The sequence below is a fragment of the Dryobates pubescens genome, chromosome 8 (assembly GCF_014839835.1).
Source record: "Dryobates pubescens isolate bDryPub1 chromosome 8, bDryPub1.pri, whole genome shotgun sequence".
In the NCBI taxonomy this organism is placed as follows: Eukaryota; Metazoa; Chordata; class Aves; order Piciformes; family Picidae; genus Dryobates; species Dryobates pubescens.
The window spans coordinates 29,331,321-29,351,732 of NC_071619.1; the positions used below are offsets into that span (position 1 = coordinate 29,331,321).

A 20,412-nucleotide genomic window follows, 5' to 3' on the forward strand; every position below is an offset into this window, starting at 1 on the left:
ATTAGTCACTAATATCATCATCTTTAACATCCATATGCTCACCCACACCATCTTTCATATGAGTATGAGATAAAGATTAGTATTTGCTGAACTGGGGTACAATTAAGCATTCTGAATTCAAATTATTTCAATTGATTACAGCAAGGGATCACATAGTCTCCTACAATTCAGTGAGAGAACTTTTTCATTCATTTGAAGTGTTTCAGAATTGTTTACACTTGTCTTTCAATTTAACTTTGCTAAGAGGGCTTGCTTACATCAAACCAGTAATACACTCCACTGAAACAAAATAGTTTGGTTTGGTTTGGTTTGGTTTGTTCCCCCCCCCTTCTCTTATGGCCATATTGGCAAGTTTCACAGTTGAGCAGTATGACAAATACCATATGTTCACCTTCGGGCCACTGTGTTATTTGCTGGTAAGTGCATTTCCTGCTGCTGTAGTTGCTCTGTGAAATTAAGAGTGACTGTGACACTTCTCCTTTATTACCTTATGTCATCCCAAATATATAGGCGAATTTCTAGAGTCAGTGCTCCATGAAATGGATAAAAATGTGTGTAGATTCATATTTGGGGTTGGTAAAACACAAGCAACATTTGAGTTCTCCACATAAATGAAAAACATTCCAACTGGAAAGTTGCCTGCAAAAAAATCCAATACCTTTCTGCCTCCATTCATTTATTTCAGCCCATATTGTTTACAAATCTAATGAAATGCTAGAATGGAGCTCCATTTCAGTATGAAATGACTCAAGGGAATGGGGTAAATGTCCAGCTCCATGAACAAGATATGACAAAGCTATTGAGCACATCCTTTGATTAGTTCATCTAGTGGCTTGTAACTTTGCTTTTGAATAAACAGAGGTTGTCAGACTGATGCAGCAGAGGAGTTTGATGTGAATATTCATGCAAACATGCCTGTCCTCACTACAGCACAATCTGATGGGGATTTTTCTCTGCATTGCTCTGATTAATTGACCTTCTTGATTAGTTTTTGACCATTTCTGTTTAAAGTTTCCAAGAAAGAGGGCATGAAAGAACAAGTCACCAAATCTTTGTTCTCCATAGAACAGAATAGCTACCAGCAGGAGATGGGAGTTCAACAGAAAAGCAGATCTGAGTCCCGGTTCTCTCAGGATCACTGAAGAAAGGCTGACTATGTACAAGATTGCAGCATTCAAGGGATGTTTGCTGTTATTCATCTATTCATCTCTCAACAAATTTGTGCAGACCAGCCAGAATAAACTTTTCCTAACTACTAGGCTAGTCCTGGGCCAGAGTTTCATTTCTTGCTCCACTGCTTGTAGAGAAGCTTTTGCTGGTCCAGAGAATTAGCTTCCTATTCTCTTCTGATTGAGACATCTTCCTCAGTGCTTTAGGCTGACTCTTTCTCCTCATGCTTACACCCTCCACCAGCTGCAGCAACCCACTGGGGGTCCTCACCTGCAGATATGAAGCAGCTCTCTAGTTGGCAGCTGTACTGGAAGTCTACAAAATCAGGGACTGATCCAGATTTGCTTATTTATGTGTCTAAGAGTGCCTCAGTCTCAACAGGAATACCTGGGCACCTGATTCTGTTGCCAGACTCAGAAGGAATTTGCAGTGCTTGCCTAATGCATTTGCTTGCTTAAAAACATAGAATCATAGAATTGTTAAGGTTGGAAGGGACCGCAAGGATCATCCAGTTCCAACCCCCCTGCCATGGGCAGGGACCCCTCACACTAGATCAGGTTGCCCAGAGACACATGCCTGAAGCATCAGAAGTGCTTACCCAGAGTAGGAAAACTGATGTTCAGTTCCTCTTTTACCTCTGTCTGCCCATCTCACCAAGCTTGATTTTTAAGACTGAGTACCCTCAAAGCTGCATCTTTCGGGAAAGGATCTGGATGACAGCCTGAATATTGTTGTAAGATGAGGATATTCTCAGTTGTCAAGGAAAGTGACTAGCATCGAAGTGTATAGAAATGGAGAAAGTTAGTAAGGGCTTGTCTGCATACAATGCTCTCCACTGAGAACATGTGCTAATTTTACTGTGTGGTGGTGTCAAAATCCAAAGACACTGCTTGATTTGTATACTGTGTAACCTTTGGTCTTTCAGTCAAGGGCACAGATCAGGGATTTGGACCTAGGTTTATCCCCTCCCTCTTTCCCAAACATCCCGGTTGGTGTTTGGTTAGGATCATACATTCTCGTGCCTCGTCTCTCTCATCCACGTGACTTCAAAGATGTAAATGAGGTAGATGAAGTCTTCAAATGGGATTATTTTCTCATGTGTATTTTCACATAGAAAACATTGGTAATAGATGTTTTCCAGCTAATAAAGCTGAAACCTTGTGAGACTGAGGTGTCAAAAGAAGAGATGTTAGAACAAGCAGCTTTATTAAACAGTAGCATATTTAGAAGAACACTTGGCTCCTCCAAGTATCATATGGAAACACAAGAACAAAATGATTTGTGTTGTTAACAAAATACACAATGTTATTTTAACAGCAGAACTTTGGGTAGCAAATTTCAGTCCCCTCTCTAACAAAGCTCTGTGGTAACTGTGGAAACTATAAACAACATTTTCTAGTATCAGTATTGAGTAATAAGATGAAAAAAAAAAGATTAAATGAAGTCATTAGAAGCCAATAGGAAGATAAAGATACACAGCACTCCCAGTCAACATAGGTGCTGTAAAAGAAAGTGGTGTTTTCAATCTGCAGGCAATTTATTGTACGTGCCAGCACAGTCTAAAGCAAAATCTGAAATAATTTGAACTTTTAAAAACTCCTTTTGCCAAAATGCCTGAAGTGTAAGGGGCTGTTAAGGAAATTAAGTAATCATGAGGTAAGAAAAGTATGATTATAACTGGCAAACCATAAAAAAAGCAAAGAATCTCAGTAAATACCCAAGTGTCATGCTGTCAAAAGGCCAGCCAAGTGATGACTGCAGAGCTGCACTGTGAATGCTGTCAAATACTTTTCAAATGACAGAAGAGCTCACCTGAAGTGCAATAGACTGTGAAAAACACCTAACAAAGGGACCTAACAAAGCTAGGTAAACTGGCAGCGGGGTGATAGATGGAAGATGGCAACAAAACAGTACCATGGACAGTACTGCTCGTTTTCAAGTGGAAAATAACCCCGGACCACTTGGAGGTGGAAAGGACCTTAAAAGACCAGTTCTTTATCTGCAGTGATGGTTAAAGTGTGACTGGATGTCTAAATGGGGATATAAGTAATCACAAAAATAATACTACATTGTATATGTAACATTCTTTATTACACATGTATAGGATCTTAAGACATACTATGTGGGTGCATGGGTGGGAGTACATAAGCACATCAGAGTCCATATATGTACTGAGATAAAACACTCACTCATCTACAGAGATGAATTTGTAGAAGCAGTAATATTTAATAAGACAGTCCTCTGATTTAGATTTTCTGGGCAGTGTTGTGATGCTATACCTCTGAAGTGCCAATGCTTTGAGTGATCTGCACATGCACACGTGCCCACGGGAGCGTGCACATACAGAATATGCACATAGATAACAAAGGTTTCCCCCTCCCTCACTGTCTTTTATAATAACATTTTACTTGTTTATAGATTTCTTACAGAAATGATTAGAAGCAATTAAAAATTTCCACAGAAATATAAACAGAGTAGACAGGGACCCTGTTCCAGGGAGGAGATGAAGAAAAGTATGAAATAGTTGTGAAATCATGTAGAGAGGAAGGCAATCAGGTGGTGGGAGGAAGGCAAATCAGGTGGTAAGGAGATATTAGATGCAGCAAAAAACTTGAAACACACAGAGGTACTCTCCCATTTAGCACTGAAATACCAACCCATAGAACTTAATGCCATACAACTGCTGAGCCCAGGAGTTTAGTGAGATTCTCCAAGCAGTTAGACAGCTGCATCAGTAACAAAACTATACATCAAATAGAAAGAAATGAATGAGCAGATGCAGAGACAGTGGGGCTAAATGATTTCCTTTAGCAGCAAGGCTTTCTGTGCTGCTGCTTCAGTATTTTGAGGCACATGAAAATATGGGTAACAGTGTTATCTGGCCAGGCAGTGCCACAGATCCCAATTCCTTGTGTTCCTGTAACTAAAGACACTATCAGTAACTTTGATGACTGTGTTTCCACCTTTCTATACCCCAAAAAGCGCTCCTTCAGATTTCAGTAAAACTCAAACCCCATTGATCCAATAAATAGTTTTTCAGTGTCCTGCTGAGCTCTGTAGAGGATGGTCTCTTACACAAGGTAACAGTTATGAATCATGGACAAAATTGAGTGTAGGTAGGCATCCCAATAAACAGGAAAGACACACATTCTTTTGTCACATTGGTTTTGAACACAGTTGTAATTCCTCAAATGTTGGTTGGTTGGAGGGTTTTTGGGTTTTGTTTTGCTTTTCATTTCTGTAGGAAATAGGAAATCCACTCAGGGAAAACTAGAACCAGAGATGAAGTTTAGACACCAAAATCAGTCAGCCTACACATCATGGATCCATAACAAAGCAGGCTGCATTTACTACTGGTCATGGGACTTGCTGGTTTGTCCTTTTCTTCCTCCTCCTGCCCCTACCACCCTAGCTCTACCAGGTGCCTCTGACTCTTCCCAGGCTGCTGCCAGGACCTAGAAGATAAGCCCTGAAGTATCTTAGGCATATTTGTTCACCTTTGGTAGCATGTTCAGCATCTCCCTATATCTGTACTCAAGTTCCCTTTACAAAGGTTGCCCTGATACCTTTGCATCCCAGACCCATAACAATAATTGAGTAAACCCCACGACGATAAAAGGATCTAGTAGCTTCGGGACCAAGTTAGAGCAACCACAAATGCCAATGTATGCAAGGTTGGAGTCAGGACATCCTCATTCCCTCTCTTGTCCTCCAGGACACAACAAGTAGAACTCTGCCTGTGAACAACTCCTAATTATAAGAACTGGAATAGACCAGATCCTAATAATAACCATGTGGTTCATTCATGCAATCTTTAGTTTTCTTTCCTTACTGAAATGAAGCTTCTTTTGCATATGCAGAGTTTAAATTTAAAGGGCTCATGTAGTTCCTGAATTGTAGTTCCCAACATGTTCTGGGGCAGCCTTGGTGCAATCACCTGAGACTGCCCCAGAGGAGGAGCAGGGTAACCTCAGCCAGTGCCTCACATTGATTTCTGTTTTGCTCTTTTTGCCTTATTTATTCTGGGCCTTAGCAATAAAGTCCAAAAACTGAAAAAGATTGCCTGTAAAACTTGTTGCCAAATAGATGAAATCAATCACTCAATGGCAGCTCTGTACAGGTTCATTACAGCACTGAAGTGGGAACCATGTTAATTTGCTCTCCATTTGTGTCAGGACTACTTTATATTCTCTAGGAGATCCTTAACGTTCTGTTATTTCAGCTCTCTGTGTTTGAATATGTATCTTAATACTGCCTTATAATTCTGTTCCTAATCCCAAAAGTGTGCTAATTGATATGCTACTTGCCTTTTTGGTGACTATTTTGGTCAGAAATCAGCAGTAGATCTTTATATTTGCAGAGCAAAAGAGAATTAGAACACTCTCTGCTGCTGTAAAATGATTTTTTCTTGCTTTCTTTTTTTCTCTCTCTCCTTTTCTCCCAGCACCAGCAAGCTCTTGAACGTGGCCCTTGTTGCTCACCATCAGAATAACACATTGCTTACACTGGGATTATTCATCACAGGCTATCACTTCAAATAGTATTTGGAAGGTGAGCCAGGTGATTTTATTTCATGCAGGTGGTCAGAATTCTCCCCCTCACATGAGTAAATATGTTTTCAGGAAAACACTGAATTGTTAATTTCTGGTGTGCAAGCCTCAGAGAGCCTGAGTTGAGCAAGCTAGGTAAGCAGCATGAGACATTGCTCTCCTTCTTACTCTTGGATCAGAATCCATTCCTAAAGGAGCGTGGCTCTGGCAGGCAGACTGCATGTCCGTGGAGAGCTCTCTCGAGTGTTTGACCTTTTTTGTCACCCAGAGGTGACAAACAGTGGTTTTTCAGCCATGCTGGTGTTCATATTTGGGGTTATTAACCCCTGCAGTGGCTGTGCTGGACAGAAGGCATTTACAATGTCATACACCAAAAGGCAAAAAGACTTCTTTTGGATCGTTTATGAATGACAGTGGGCAATTTCTTCCCTCGCAACTTTCCTCCATCTTTCTTAATAGTTGTGCTACTTACTAGTGTATCATAGAATCAATAAGGTTGGAAAAGACCTCAAAGATAATCAAGTCCAACCTCTCACCCAACACCTCATGACTACTAAACCATGGCACCAAGTGCCATGTCCAATCCCCTCTTGAACACCTCCAGGGACGGTGACTCCACCACCTCCCTGGGCAGCACATTCCAATGGCTAACAACTCTGTCAGTGAAGAACTTTCTCCTCACCTCGAGCCTAAACCTCCCCTGGCTCAGCTTGAGACTGTTCTGGGGCTGGTTGCCTGGGAGAAGAGACCAACCCCCTCCTGGCTACAACCTCCCTTCAGGTAGTTGTAGACAGCAATAATATGCTGCACTGAATATTATTTACTCTTTTTGTCTCTCAGGGCAATTTGTAATTCATAGAGGGTTGGGAACAGCTGGAAGGCAAGGCAGTGATCCTGAAATTTGCTGAGACTAAAGTCAATGATGTTTTTATGGTCACCTAAGTTTCCTGGGAGTATTTTGTGTTATGTTAAGTGATTGTTATGCACTGATAAGCATGTTTAATGAGTGTAGCCACTTCCCTCTGATAAACTATGGGAACAAATTTGAATGCTTATTAACATATATAAATACATGAATTAACCACATGTGAACGTTGTAAAGAGTTCTGCAGGGTACAAAAATATCACTTTGGCTTACCCTGCTGTTTGCACCTGGGTTTATCACTTGTCAGGAAGACCAGCCTAAGTGAAATTAGAGAAATTGCTTCTTTCTACCAAGGGAAATGGTATTAATATAAATCCCATTTAAATGCTCATACCTGTGGGCAGTTTCTTTTCTGTCAGGAATAGCACTGAGAAGATATGGAGAGAAATAACTGCACAAATTAGTGTACTAGTGAGAGAAGAGATAAGGAGGGCCCTGTGTGCTAGCAGCAAGCTGAGCCAAGTAGCAGTGTCACCTTGCTTTATTTCAGAAAAGGCTAGAGTCCTGGGGACCAGTGAGCTGCACATGGTCTTTCCAAGGCTACTATTTCCTTAATATAATCTCATTTTTCTATAGCAGCATGCACATTACATTACTGTAACATTTTATTGTTGCCATAACCTGAAGTAAAGGAATATTTTTCTGGGCAAAGGAATATTTTTCTTCTGGGAAGATTCAGCAGGTAAGAGAGTTTTAATCATAACATGCAAAATAAATCAAAAGGAGTAAATTTAAGGAGCAGCTTTTGATCCAGTATAGCTTTTCCCCAGTAGATTTGATCAGATAACTGGTTGAATTAATTGGTACTTGGTGTGGGAAGAGATGCTAAATACTTCTGCCTGTCAATTCATCCAGATATACAGAATCATCTAAAAAAGCACATGCAGTAACTGGTGGCAATGAATTCTGAAACAGCTGACAATTATGAATAATGCAGTAAGGTAAAAAAGATATTGTGGTTGAGAGGTAGTTCACAGGTTGTTCTACCAGCATATTCTTTAAATATAAAGTATTGTTCATAAATGGAACTTTTCATATAAGTTTCACTAAATTAGACAGTAAACTGTGAAGGTAAGCTGACAGGCAGTGCCACACCTGAAACCTTTAAATATAAAAACAACCTGAGGCCTGGAATGAAAGCTCTGATGAAATTACAAGTCTGCAATTGAAAAACAAATATTCTTTCTTTCCTGACTCTATGCACAACAGAAACAGATTTCCACTGATTGGGAAGCAGAGATATTTTAAAGGATGCTCCTGCAAATACTCTCTCATTTGGTACAAACCCAACCAAAGTCCAGTAGGAAGGGATTCAATGACTTCAGTGGACTCCTATGTGGAAATACTTTCACTTTCCCTATCTTAAGCACATAACTTGGTAGTGTAGGTGATTCCAATATTCCCTGATACTTAACCCAATACATTACTCTCTCTTGTTTGGGTGCAGTTTTGCACTGTTTTCCAGAGCTACGATCACCCTGCCATATAAGAGAGGACCTGGTTTCAAACCCAGTCCAAGTGACAGGAACAGAGTCTATGTGTATACTGTGAAGCTGCAGCCTCCTGCAGATCAGAGCTATCACACAGACAGCTGTTTGGAGAAATCCAGACCGGATCTGGGGGCTCAGGGAACAATTAAGCTGTGTGGACAGTCAGTAATCAAGCTTGCACCCTGGCCTTGTTTTATTTAGGACTATAGAGGCACTCAGTGTGATACTTCCAACAAACAGGAACAGCTTGTAAAAGGATAAGAGAAACAGAATGATTTCTGAGTAAATAATCTGATCTAGGGAATGATGTAAACCAGCAGCAGAGGCACTTTCATACAGGGTGAAATCATTAATGTTATGTAAGAGCTGAAAGCATTGTCGAAACGCCGGTGCATTTCTATCAGGACACGGATCATGCTCTTACTGACATTTAGCATCCTTTTACTCCTGAAGCTGAGGCCACTTGAGAAGCTCTAAGTAAATTGTATTTAGTCTGCAATATTTTGATGTTAACTGAACTGAAAAGGGCTCTCCTGATGAGCTCCTTAATGAAAAAAAACATGGACCAAGCTTAAATTTGGAAGGAGTGATTGTAGGTGGCTTTTTGACCTGACTCTGTGTCACAGAGCGAGATCGAAAATGTGACCTAAGGAAAAAGCAAAATGAAGCTGGCTGGGAGTGTTTCTGCTTAATCCACTGGTCTGAAAGGCAGATGCTGCTTTTGGTACTCAAGAGCTGTAACCATGAGCAGTGCAAAGGAGGAGAGTGGTGGTAAGGGGAGCGCCTTTTGGCCCAGCACTTGAGAGTCTGACATAAACTGTAGTTCGCAGATTTTCAGTCTGAGCTTTCTCTCCACAGGTTATTTTCCTGAAAAATAATTAAAGGAGATGTCCTCATAATACAGTTTCTATTTCCTGATACAAAAATCTTCACTGTTCCTGGTCTAAATGGTAAGCATTAGCTACTTAATACCAGCAGATTTCCCATAAAGTATAGTTCTCAAAAGCATGGTAGAGATGCCTCATTACCCAAATGAACTATTTCACAGAGATGGAAAAGCACACGATTGACACAGAGTGTACAGCCAAGGGCAGTACTACCTTGAAAAGCTTTCAAGAAAGTCACATCTAATGTGCACTGTGCAAAGTTCAAGTAACAAATAATGGGCTTCATTAGAAGAATCCAGAGTACACTGATCCATCACTGATGAAGATCCAGCTGAATGCCGGCTAGAATAAATGGTGGTTATTTTGTTTCTTTCCGAGCACCAAAGCATTTTGTCTTCTAGGCCTCAGAGTCTGATCTCCACAACACAGGAGAAAGAAGGTGTTAGCTTAAAAAAGATGTGGTTCATTCCTAGCGCCCAGGAAATCAATGTTGGGTCTTACCCTTCCTTACAACCCCCGCAACAGACCTTTGGCTCCATGCCATGCTTTGTGATATGTAGTGCTGCTCTCTGTCTAACAGGGCATGGCTCGTTGTGCCTTAGCAGAAGAGCTGGGCAGGGAGCTGAATTAGCAAAGGGTGTTTCCTACACAATTATAAATCAATACCCTTTTGATAATGCTGGTCAATATTATTTTTCAAGTGCAGTTTTAATTCCCTCAGCGCATCAGTAACAGTGAATCTTTTGGCTCTTCCATATGTCCTCTAATGTGTTTTTTTTTTGAGACCCTTACATCATGAGCTCATAGAATCATTGAGATTGGAGAAGACCTTTAAGATCATAAATTCCAACCAGGTCTGAGTGCCAAGGATGCTTTTTGTTGAAATCCTTTCTGCATATATCTGAGTGAAAGCTGTGTAAACTAAAGGGAACACAACCTGATGAGAAATGTAGGGCAGTGTTTATCTTAATGTAATTTTCAGTCAGTGGAACTACAGTTTCATTTCAGGGAAACAGAGAGGCTGTTATTTTGGAGAGCAACAAATTTAGGCAAATGGCAACTGCAGATGCTCTTCTGCAGATTCAGACATCTCCAAGTAACAGGCTAAGGCTCTGTGTGTGAACATTATTCTCTTTTCAAAGGAGTTGCTGTGGTTAGCTGCAAAGTATCTCTTGGGTACTTTGATTTCATTTGTTTCAGAACACAAAGCAGGTATATTTAGCTAATCCTTTAAAATTCATCTCTATTATCTTCTTTCATTAGCCCCTCTAAAATGCATTTTTACTGTTATATTTTAAAGAGGATTAATCTTTCCTAATATAAATCACAGTAGTCTCTTTAGTTATGGTACATCTTAAGGTCTGCACAGTTTAAGCTATTCAAACATTGATTTATGTTGCCTAAATTATTCTATTAAAGCTGCAGAGAGAGTAAGACTGACATTAGGATTATTTTATTGCCTGGTATGTTGGACACTGATCTTGTTGAGGACCTGGTTCTTTCTTGGTTATTGTCCAACATTTCAGCTTGCCCTTATCTTTTCCTTAAAATTTCAAGAAAGAGTGATGGGTGGAAAACAATAGGAAACCACTGGATTGTTACAAATGTTTATTTGACAAACAAAACCAACCAAACAAAACCCCACAACCCAAAAAGACAACAAACAAAACAGCACATGGACTTTCTGTATGCCATGGATACCTGGAAATGTTAGTGAGCCCTATTCTGCGTTCCCAGAACCACAGCACAAGCTCTCACCTGAGTGTATCTGAAATCCTGAGGCTTCTTTCCTCCACGCTGTCATTCTGCTACAAGCATTAACCTACTAGTTTTTTTCCCCTCCTCATCTGATTTGAAACACATGGAACACTCTCACTTCCAGAAAAGACTACTATGGTGACTCTGCAGAAGGTAGAATTGGGTATGATCTGTGAAACTCTTGGTAGAGGTGTCCTCTCTTTCACAGGTGCCCTGTTTACTCTGAAACACAGCCTGCACTCAGAGGGAGTGATGGAGGCTTGGCACAGAAAATGACAAATGAACCAGTGCGCCTCTGTGGCCTGGGGCAAAATGAGGACATGTATGTTTTGCTTTGGATGAAGATTTTAAAGTCATTGCAAGTGGCTTACCTATAATTCCTTGGATTTATTAAAATAGTTGGCTTTAATAGGTGGGTGTGGTTGCAGCATGAATGAGGAATTCAGTCACAGTTTAGCCACTGATTTTCTGGATGATCTCTTACTAGTCATATGCCAAGGCTTGCAGAAATAAGCTGGAGTTTGAGGTGTCCCAGTTTAGAGCCACACTCTGCATGAGGATGGTTTAAAATTTAATTGAATGATATTTTATTTTTTCTTTACTTTTAATTTCTTTAGAAGGAACATTTGAACACATTGCCTATTTGTTTTGGGTGACAACAAGCTGATTCCTTGGGAACAAGTCAAGTGCATCTTACCCAAGTATAAGAAGGTGTTTTCAGAAACTCCCATTTTGTTCTTTACTTGCCTATATATTGCCTGTGATGGACACAGCAGTGCTGATAATGTAAAGCTTTTGCACATGCTCTAAGGGCATTTAGCTCAGGTTCATATGAAATTGCTCTAGAGCTGTGAAAGCAAAAAAATCAGGTGTTCCTGTCTTTCAAGCCTACAGGCAAATATTTGCACATCAATTTGCATTTTGAACCCATGCATATTTCAAACTGGTTCACAGTGCATTGAGAGTGGAGGCAGATATGAGAGGTATCTTAAGGACAGCTTCTCAGTGTGCCAGTTGGGTGCTCTTCCAATGAGATTGCTCCCGAGTACCCATTTGACTGTGTTTTGCTGGCAGGAGCAGGGGAAGGAAGAGCATCACAAACCCTTCATCTCACATGCTAGGGTTAGCCATTGCTGGGCATCCCCAGAGATGAATACAAAGGAGAACAATGGGTATGTAACCATTACACCTGTGAGTCTTTGCCAACCTCACATTCCTACCTGCTCTCCAAGGGAAATGATTCACTTTGGAGCATGCTAGCACAGCTGGGTCAGGGCAGGGTAACAGCAGTTGCTGAGGGCATGCCACCTGAACCTCAGCAAATGGAGAACTCCAGCTTTGCTGTCCTCTAGTATCTTTGTTCAAGAAACCTTGGTAGAAAGTCCAGTCAAACAGGCAGTGACTATGTTTCTGTTTCAAGATGCAAGAGAGAAAAGGAGAGTGCTTTGGCAAAGACCCTCACGCAGGATTGTTTGTTGGAGACAGCTCACCTAAACTGACACAAATTCTCTCCTTGTGAATAATTGCTGTCTAAAGAGGGGCTGCAGCATTTCACAATGGGTGCAATTCCCAGATTCAGAGAGCCCTCAGCTGGAGGTGGGGATCACACATTTGTGTGATTTTAAGTAGCTAAAAGTGAAACATTTAACAGTATTGCCTTTCCTGAGTGAAGGTTTCACTATTTGATCTTTTAATGCACCCTAAAATGGCTATTTCAGGGGTTTAAACATCTATTTCAACCCCCCACCCCTCACTGTTAGACCTTCTAGTTACTCTTAAAGATTAGAAAATGATGCAAAGTTGTGCTGCCCTTGTTCAAATCTATGATGTAAACAGAAATAATGAAATATCTGCTTTAGGCTTCTGCAGCTTTAAGAAAAGTCTTTTTCAAGGAGCAGCAATTGCTGAGCTTATTGCATTTTTTTGAGCAGTCTTTAGAGAGCTTATAGAGAACAATGTTTCAGAAGTGCTGACTGAAAACAATACACCATTTCACTTGTTTACTGGTTTGTATCCTTGGCTTTTCTAGTGCTTCTTCTAATTTGCACAGCATGATGGGTTTTGAGACTTCAATTATAACACCAATTCTAGTAACAGCTTTCTCTCCTTGACTGGCCATAATGCTGGAAACAGGGAAACCTGTTCTTCCTTTAACCTCAAGAAAATTGATGTCTTTGTTTTTCAGATAGAAATTCAATATACACAATGCATATTTACCATTGAAACAAAAAAAAAAAAGGCCTAGCTCAGAGCAGTGCAATACTCAGGCACTTGTGTGTGTTCACATTTTAACACAAATATTTGTGTATTACATTAATAAAGGAGAAGGTATTTCCTTGGTTTATCAGTCTTGATAATGGAAGTCACAGCATGGCAGTAAACATGTGCCTCAGACCCCTTCAGAGAAAACAGCTTTTTCACTCTCATTCTTACCAACCTTTCCAACTTTCCTTTTCTCCTCCCCCCCTCCTTGTTTTAATATAGGCCATGAAAGCACAAATTATCAGAAGAAAGCAGACACGACCCTACCTTTCCCCTGGAAATGCAGAGCAAATCCAAACCAGTTATCCCAAGAATAAACCCAAAGCATTATTACTCAGCTTGATTTGTCACTTTTCTGGTGGATGGTGGAAATGGAAGATCTCAGTTGAATCCAGCCTGGCCCCATTGCACTGAACAAAGTCATTGATCTGCCAATTGATGAACATCAGGCAGGGCCTTTTTACAGCCTTATTGGTCAACATGTTAACTCACAAGCATTTGTTGTCACCCTCCAGTGAAAACACACAAAAATAAATAGGGCATGGCCACCAATGTCAGTAAGTCATGGGCTGTTATCATCATACAAGCTGTGGGCTCCTGGAACAGTGGTTGTCCCAGACGTGGTTATTTGCAGTATAAGGTAACCATCACAAAATCGGCGGTTGTGATGTTTACTGATGGCATAAGCCACCCATCCAAGGCTGTTATTGAGTAGCAGGGGAATGTCAGGCTCAGAGATGCGCACACTCTAAGTTCAGCATTAGTTTAGCTTTAAGTCAGAAGAGTTACAACAGGGTCTCTTGTAGCAAGCCTTTGTTTACAGGGCGTTTATGCTTGGCTAAGGATAAAAATCATGGTCAGTATTTACGGAGTACAGGTGACAATTCAAGCTGCCATGATCCTTTCTTGCCAAGAGCAGGCTAAGATGAGGAGCTCCCATCTACAGGTACACAATGAATGTGAAAGATGAGTCTATCAGGAATAGCTGCTATTTCTGAACTAAGAATTGGGCAGATTAAAAATGCAGTGGATTACATCTGGGTTCTGTTCTGTTTTGTTTTTCTCTACCTCTGCTTCAGAATTGGCAAGGCCCTAAATGAATTGTACTTTATCAGACTCTTTCAACAAGATGTGATGCTTATGCATCCTTTGCACTTGCTGCAGTCAAGTCAGAATGCTTTCAAAACAGCATTGGAGGCAGAGCCTGCCATCTTGGTGTTCAGCAAGTGCTGCCATTTCCTTTTATGACCTTGATGCAAAGATTGAACTCCACCCAGCCGTATTGATCGGCTTATTGATCGACCGGCCTTATTCTCTTTGCTTGGTCAGAGCCACGAGTGTTTTACTGTGCTTTTAGGGAATAAAGTAGGCAAGGCTTCCTTCTGGAGGCTGTCAGCAAAACCTCTGGTGTTCCTGGAAGGCCATGCACAGTGCTGCCCATTGGAGAGTGCCATCTGCTGGCACTTTGTCCTCCCAGTACACGGAAGGGAGTGCCCTGCAGCCAAGTGACAATCTCATGAACAATTCCCAATTCTTGCATTTCTAAAAATGGTTACAAGAAGTCTGTCAAACCTGATTATTCCCACACAGTGCCCTGCTGGGGGGGTTTCATATCTTCTCTAGACCTCTTGACCTGTCTTTCCTGCAGGAAATTTTATTACCAACTTCCTAATATGCATGACAAATCTACTATTGAACAGGCAATTACCAAATTACAAATTATAAAAGGAGCCTATTATGTTCTGTTAGTGGTTTCTAATGGAAATAAAAGCTACAGCACAAAGCTGATGAAAGTTAGTTAAGATCCTAAGTATGACAATTAACCCCCTAATCAATCAGCAACTGTTACCATTTAGAATAGAATAGAATTAACCAGGTTGGAAGAGACCTTCGAGATCATCGTGTCCAACCTATCATCCAACACTACCCAATCAACTAAACCATGCAACCAAGCATCCTGTCAAGCCTCGCCCTGAACACCCCCAGCGACGGCGACCCCACCACCTCCTCAGGCAGCCCATTCCAGTGGGCAATCACTCTCTCTGTGTAAAACTTCCTCCTAACCTCCAGCCTAAACCTCCCCTGATGCAGCCTGAGACTGTGTCCTCTTGTTCTGGTACTGCTTGCCTGGGAGAAGAGACCAACCTCCGCCTCACTACAACCCCCCTTCAGGTAGTTGTAGAGAGCAATAAGGTCACCCCTGAGTCTCCTCCTCTCCAGACTAAGCAACCCCAGCTCCCTCAATCTCTCCTCATAGGGCTTGTGCTCCAAGCCCCTCACCAACCTTGTTGCTCTTTTCTGGACACGCTCCAGTTCCATTGTGATAAGATCTGCATGTCTGTGCAATATTCTACGCTGAGTTTTCCCTTTTTTTGCACCAAATGGGCCACTAGAACATTCCATGCACACCCTCACAGTCTGCAGAGCAGTTTCTGCTCTGTTCAATTGGGTTTTTAACAGAGCATTTAGTGCTTTGTGGAATGTGTGAGACCTATTCTGCCTATGATATTTCACTTCAGAGTATGCACTGGCTTTGCAAAGGACTAATCATCCACTTTGTCCTCTACTCAGGACTGCCTGAGCCCTCAGAAAGTTTTGCCAGTGTAGCTGATATGCTTGACAGAAGAGATGCTGTCCAGAGGGCCCTTGGCAGGCTTGAGGAGTGAGCCCATGTGAACGCCATGAAGTTCAAGAAGGACAAGGGCAAGGCTCTAGAGCTGGGTCAGGGTAACCCTTAGTATTAATACAGGCTGGGGGATGAAGGAATTGAGAGCAGCCCTGCAGAGAAGCACTTGGGGGTACTGGCTGATGAAAAACTGGAAATCAGCCAGCAATGTGCACTTAGAGATGAGAAAGCCAGCTGTATCCTGTATCTGCACCTTACTTGTGGAGTGCACACCCACGTGCTTTTTGTGAACATTGATCTTGATGGGGCCTTTGTGCAGCTCCCATTTAAGCAAGACACGAAGCAGTGAGAGGATCTGTGCTGTAGCACACTGTGGTGGTAGCCCCTTCTATTCAGAAAGCATTTAGAAAAGAAATGTAGTGATCAGTTATGCATTGGCAGGTCTTTGTGAAGGTTTGGTGGAGGACAGTATTCTGGGCACAAGTGCATTTGGGCAACCACATTATGTTGGCCTAAATTTGTCTCTGTGGTTTCAGTCAGAACTGATATTGTTCACTTTGAAATTGCTGCTGTGCACAGCTGAGCAGCTGCTCCCTCTCAAGACAAAGAAGGCTACACTTCAGAATGTGTTGAAGTGATTTCTGATTGTAAAGCATTTTGGGGTCCTTCAGACTAAAAGGCATTTTTACCACTTCTGCAGCTACTTATGTAAAGAGAACAGACAAAAAGTTCCCCTGAGCTGGTACAGATGAAACTTGACTTGAAACAGAACTTCAGTTGCTTCTGGAGGGTTTCCATTCTTCTTTGGTTCAAGCTGTAGGCTGTAATAGCTGGGGTTTATACGTAATTCTCTTTAGGCCACACTCCTAGGGTAATTAGTGACAAAACCTGACTTTAATTAATGAGTACGATGAGGCTTCAGGGATGGTCATACAGCAAAACTTCTCAGCCTAATGAATTGATTTCCATTGAATTGGCACTAAATACATTATCATCAATAATGGATTTGTTCATTATAAGGATACTGGTAGGCACTAGAAAGGAGCAGATGTTACTTTTTTCTGCCTCAGAGGCAAGTATGAAGGGTTGCTTCCCCAGTAAGTCGGCAGAATTCCTAATGAGCAATGTAGCAGTGTTTGGGACAGAGATAAGGAGCTAGAGGTTTAGAGCTGTGATGGCTCCAGGTCCAGTTAAAGCAAAGGTCCTGCAAATGGACCACCTGGTCTTGGGCTTTTCACAATGGCATGTAGTGAAAGGACAAGGGGCAATGGCTGTACACTGAGAGAGGGTGGGCTTAGATTATATGTAAAAAAGATGTCCTTCACTGTGAGGATGGTTGCCCAGAGAGTCTATGGATGCCCCCTCTCTGGATGTGTTCAAGGCCAGGTTGGATTGGTCTTTGAGCAACCTGGTGTAGTGGAAGGTGTCTCTGCCCATGGCAGGGAGGTTGGAACTAGACAACCTTTAAGATCCCCTCCAACCCAAACCATTCTATGATTCTGTGGCCACTCATCCCACAGAGAAAATAGCTGAAGAGTCCTAAAATATTCTTGCAGTCATTGTCTTTTTAAACTCCCTGGGAATTACTCCTGCATAGATCAAGGATAGGTAAAGAGATGAAAAGCTCATAAACAGCATCAGCAATATTGAAAAAACCTGATGACCAAAAGTAATTATTTGATGAGGAGGATGGAACTGGCCCAAGCAGATAATGTCAGCACACCCATTGCCCTGTAGATGCCACTGCTCCACACAGGGAAAGGGGTTTCTACAGTGCTGCACTGCCACTAGAGGTGTTCCCTCCTGAGACCCAAACATACACAATGCAATGCTCATTCTTCAGAGGCTGTGATTTCTCACTCCTTATTTTTCTTGTATTATAGACCAACATCTTTCAAAAGTCTGCAAGTCTTTATTCAGAAGTCTGTAGGAGATGTCTCCATGGACATCCACAGTTTGAATTAAGAAGAGAAGTGACCCCAAAACAATTGCATGAGAAAAATCAAAGTTAACATTTTGTTTCTCATATATATTGTGTGAGCATCACCTGAATCCTGTTCATTATATATTTTGTCTTCCAAATAAGCTATGTTTGAAAAGCTTAAACCTCAAGAGTTTCAGAGGACTGGAGATTCCCATTCCTAACACAGAGATGACAGAAACCCTGGTTTTGCAAGCTCAAGGAATGGTCCAGTTACAGAGGAAGAAGAACTCAGGGAGTTCACTCTTATGAACGTTTTTTTTCTGTATTAGCTGCAGGCCAAGGTTACTTTCCATATGTGCTGACACATTGGTGTGTGCATTTAAACTTCCTTTTGCAGGAATCAGCTGACAGTGCTGTGTTATCACACTCTAATACATCCATTGGCACAGCTGACCAGCTTTGTTGATTTTTCCCTTCATTGGAAGTCTCAAAATAAATGCCCTTAGAATTGCATATCCATATTACTGCTAATGTTTTCAAGCCCACATACTTGTCTGGTATGTGGAAAGGGCTGATTCTCTGAATGGCAGAGGAATTCACAGTCCCAGGGAATTCCACTCGATATGGCTAGTGACTGGCATTCATGAAAATTAGGCCACTCTCGTTCAGGTGCTTGAAAAATAACCCAAGTATCTTACATCTGAGCATGCTTATTCTAAACTGATGGTCATTAAAATGTGTCTTTTTGTAGGCATTTTACAGAAAAAAGGTGGGGGTTTTTTGTTTTATTTCAAAAGTGAGTTTGATATTTCAGCCGTGGCTCCCAAGCTAAGCCTGCAGTTCTGACCTGGAAAGAAAACACATGATGATTTAGCACAGGTGAAAAAATATGCCATCAAACATGGAATTCCAATTAAGCTCCCTGGGTACCAGTCACTATTAGCAACTGAGAAGAACAAGGAAGAAAAATAGGTTGAGTCTCATGCATTTATTTAGATCTAGAGAACAAAACAAGAGGCATCCATCCAAGGCTCTCCATCTCTTCTATCATTAACCACACAATAAATACATTCTCACAGCATCAGAAAATCACTTCGACAGGAACTCAGCCAACCAGCCAGCTACCTAGAGGGAGTCCTGGGGGACAGATGAAGAAGTAAAATGAGTGCCTGTGGATACACTGGAAAACAGTAAATCTCCAGTAGCATAACTCTCCTGCTTCTAGCCAACAAGAAGGACAAGGTGCTCAGCCAACCTTATAAACTCATTATGATAGAAATCTGAATCCTCCTTGCCCTGGTTTTCCTGCTAAATGCTGGTTTGTTAGGTTGTTCAGTGACCAGTGCTATTTTGGGTTGCAAAGAGGGCTTTCTGCTTTGGAAGGAAAAAGAGAGGCTGGCTAACCATGCATCCAGCTGAAGGTGAGGGACACGTGGACTAACTCAGCAGGTTGCTGCAAAAGTAAGCTGGCATGCAGAAGCAAAGAGGTTAGCAGAGATCTGCTTCAAGACCCAAGAAGAGGATGTGTTATGTGCTTTTTGCATATGTGGGTAGATTTTCAGGCATTGTATCCTGCAGTGAATGCATTCATAATAGCATATATAACCATGCAAATGAAATATTTGCCTTAACAAAACATGCTAATGACCTAAGGCTACAATACCTTGTATCTGGAACTGAGTAGTGCTGAATGCTGCAGCAGGAAGATGCAAATGCCATGCACAACCTTCTATGCAACACTACATTATGGAGCAGTGATCAATACCTGTCCAAAGCACCAAGAGCAATAATGTTTTCTGTAGCTACAAACCATGCCCTCACATTCTTCAGCTGTTTTGCTACTGAGTGGGGCACACTGAGGCGTGCAGTGTCAGGGAAATGCACCCTCAGTCTTAGGTGTAACAAATGCGTACATGTGTAGATTTGCTTTTCCCTTTCTGCTCACTCTATTTTGAAATCAGAGATATTTATAAATAAATGTAATTTCAAAAGGAAATAGATGCAACTATGAAGTAATTATTGCAGCTACAGGAAGAACTGTAAGCCTTATGAAGGAGTTTTTCAGAAGCTCTATATTAATGGGAGGGGGGAGGGGGAAAGGCTTTTTATATATTTCTCTTTGCTTTCCTAAGGTTTGTGAGAGACCAATAGGTTTTCATTATAGGCAGCAGTTTTTGGATGTTAATTCTCTGCTCATCTGTCTTCTCAAGCCCCTCAGACATTAATTAAACTTTCATAGCCATTCAAACTAACATCTAAACATCCAACTCAGAGCAGCTTAAGTACAGCCTTGGGCTACATCTGGCCCAAATCCACCAAAATGGCTCTATCCCTAATCCTCTGTTCCAGCTATTGACTGTTCTTGACCCCTTTTTCTTTTACTTTTATCATCTATTATCTTAAGGGAGCTTATTCTGCCTTGGTCCAATTCTGTTCACTAGCATAAAAATCCCTTTTCCCCCACCCAGTACCCCAAGTACTTGTGGCCAGCTAGGATTCTTCCCACAACACTTTCATATACTTGAAACTTGCAATATCTTGACACTCTGATTTTACCCAAGTTACACCAGATGATGGTAGCTATTGGAGCTTGTGCCTTCAGATGGCATGGGTTCAACAGATGGGATGTGACTCAGAGCCAACTAGATATTTGAAATGCAGTGGTGCAGCTCCTTAGTAAGTGCTCCAAGCCTTACTGTTTTGAAAAGAACTGCATGCCAGTGTTTGGTGAGGGAGACATGCAAATCATCAAAGCTGAAGGCTGTTTGGGCTGAGGTTTGCTGTTTCAGTCTCTTGTTTCCCACTGTGTGCCATTACATT

General features: G+C 41.5%; 1 protein-coding gene across 1 annotated transcript in view; it reads left to right on the forward strand.

The window, feature by feature from the left end:
- FRMPD4 (FERM and PDZ domain containing 4) overlaps window positions 1-20,412 on the forward strand; it is a 350,428-nt gene that overhangs the window by 18,870 nt on the left and 311,146 nt on the right. The window lies entirely within an intron of this gene.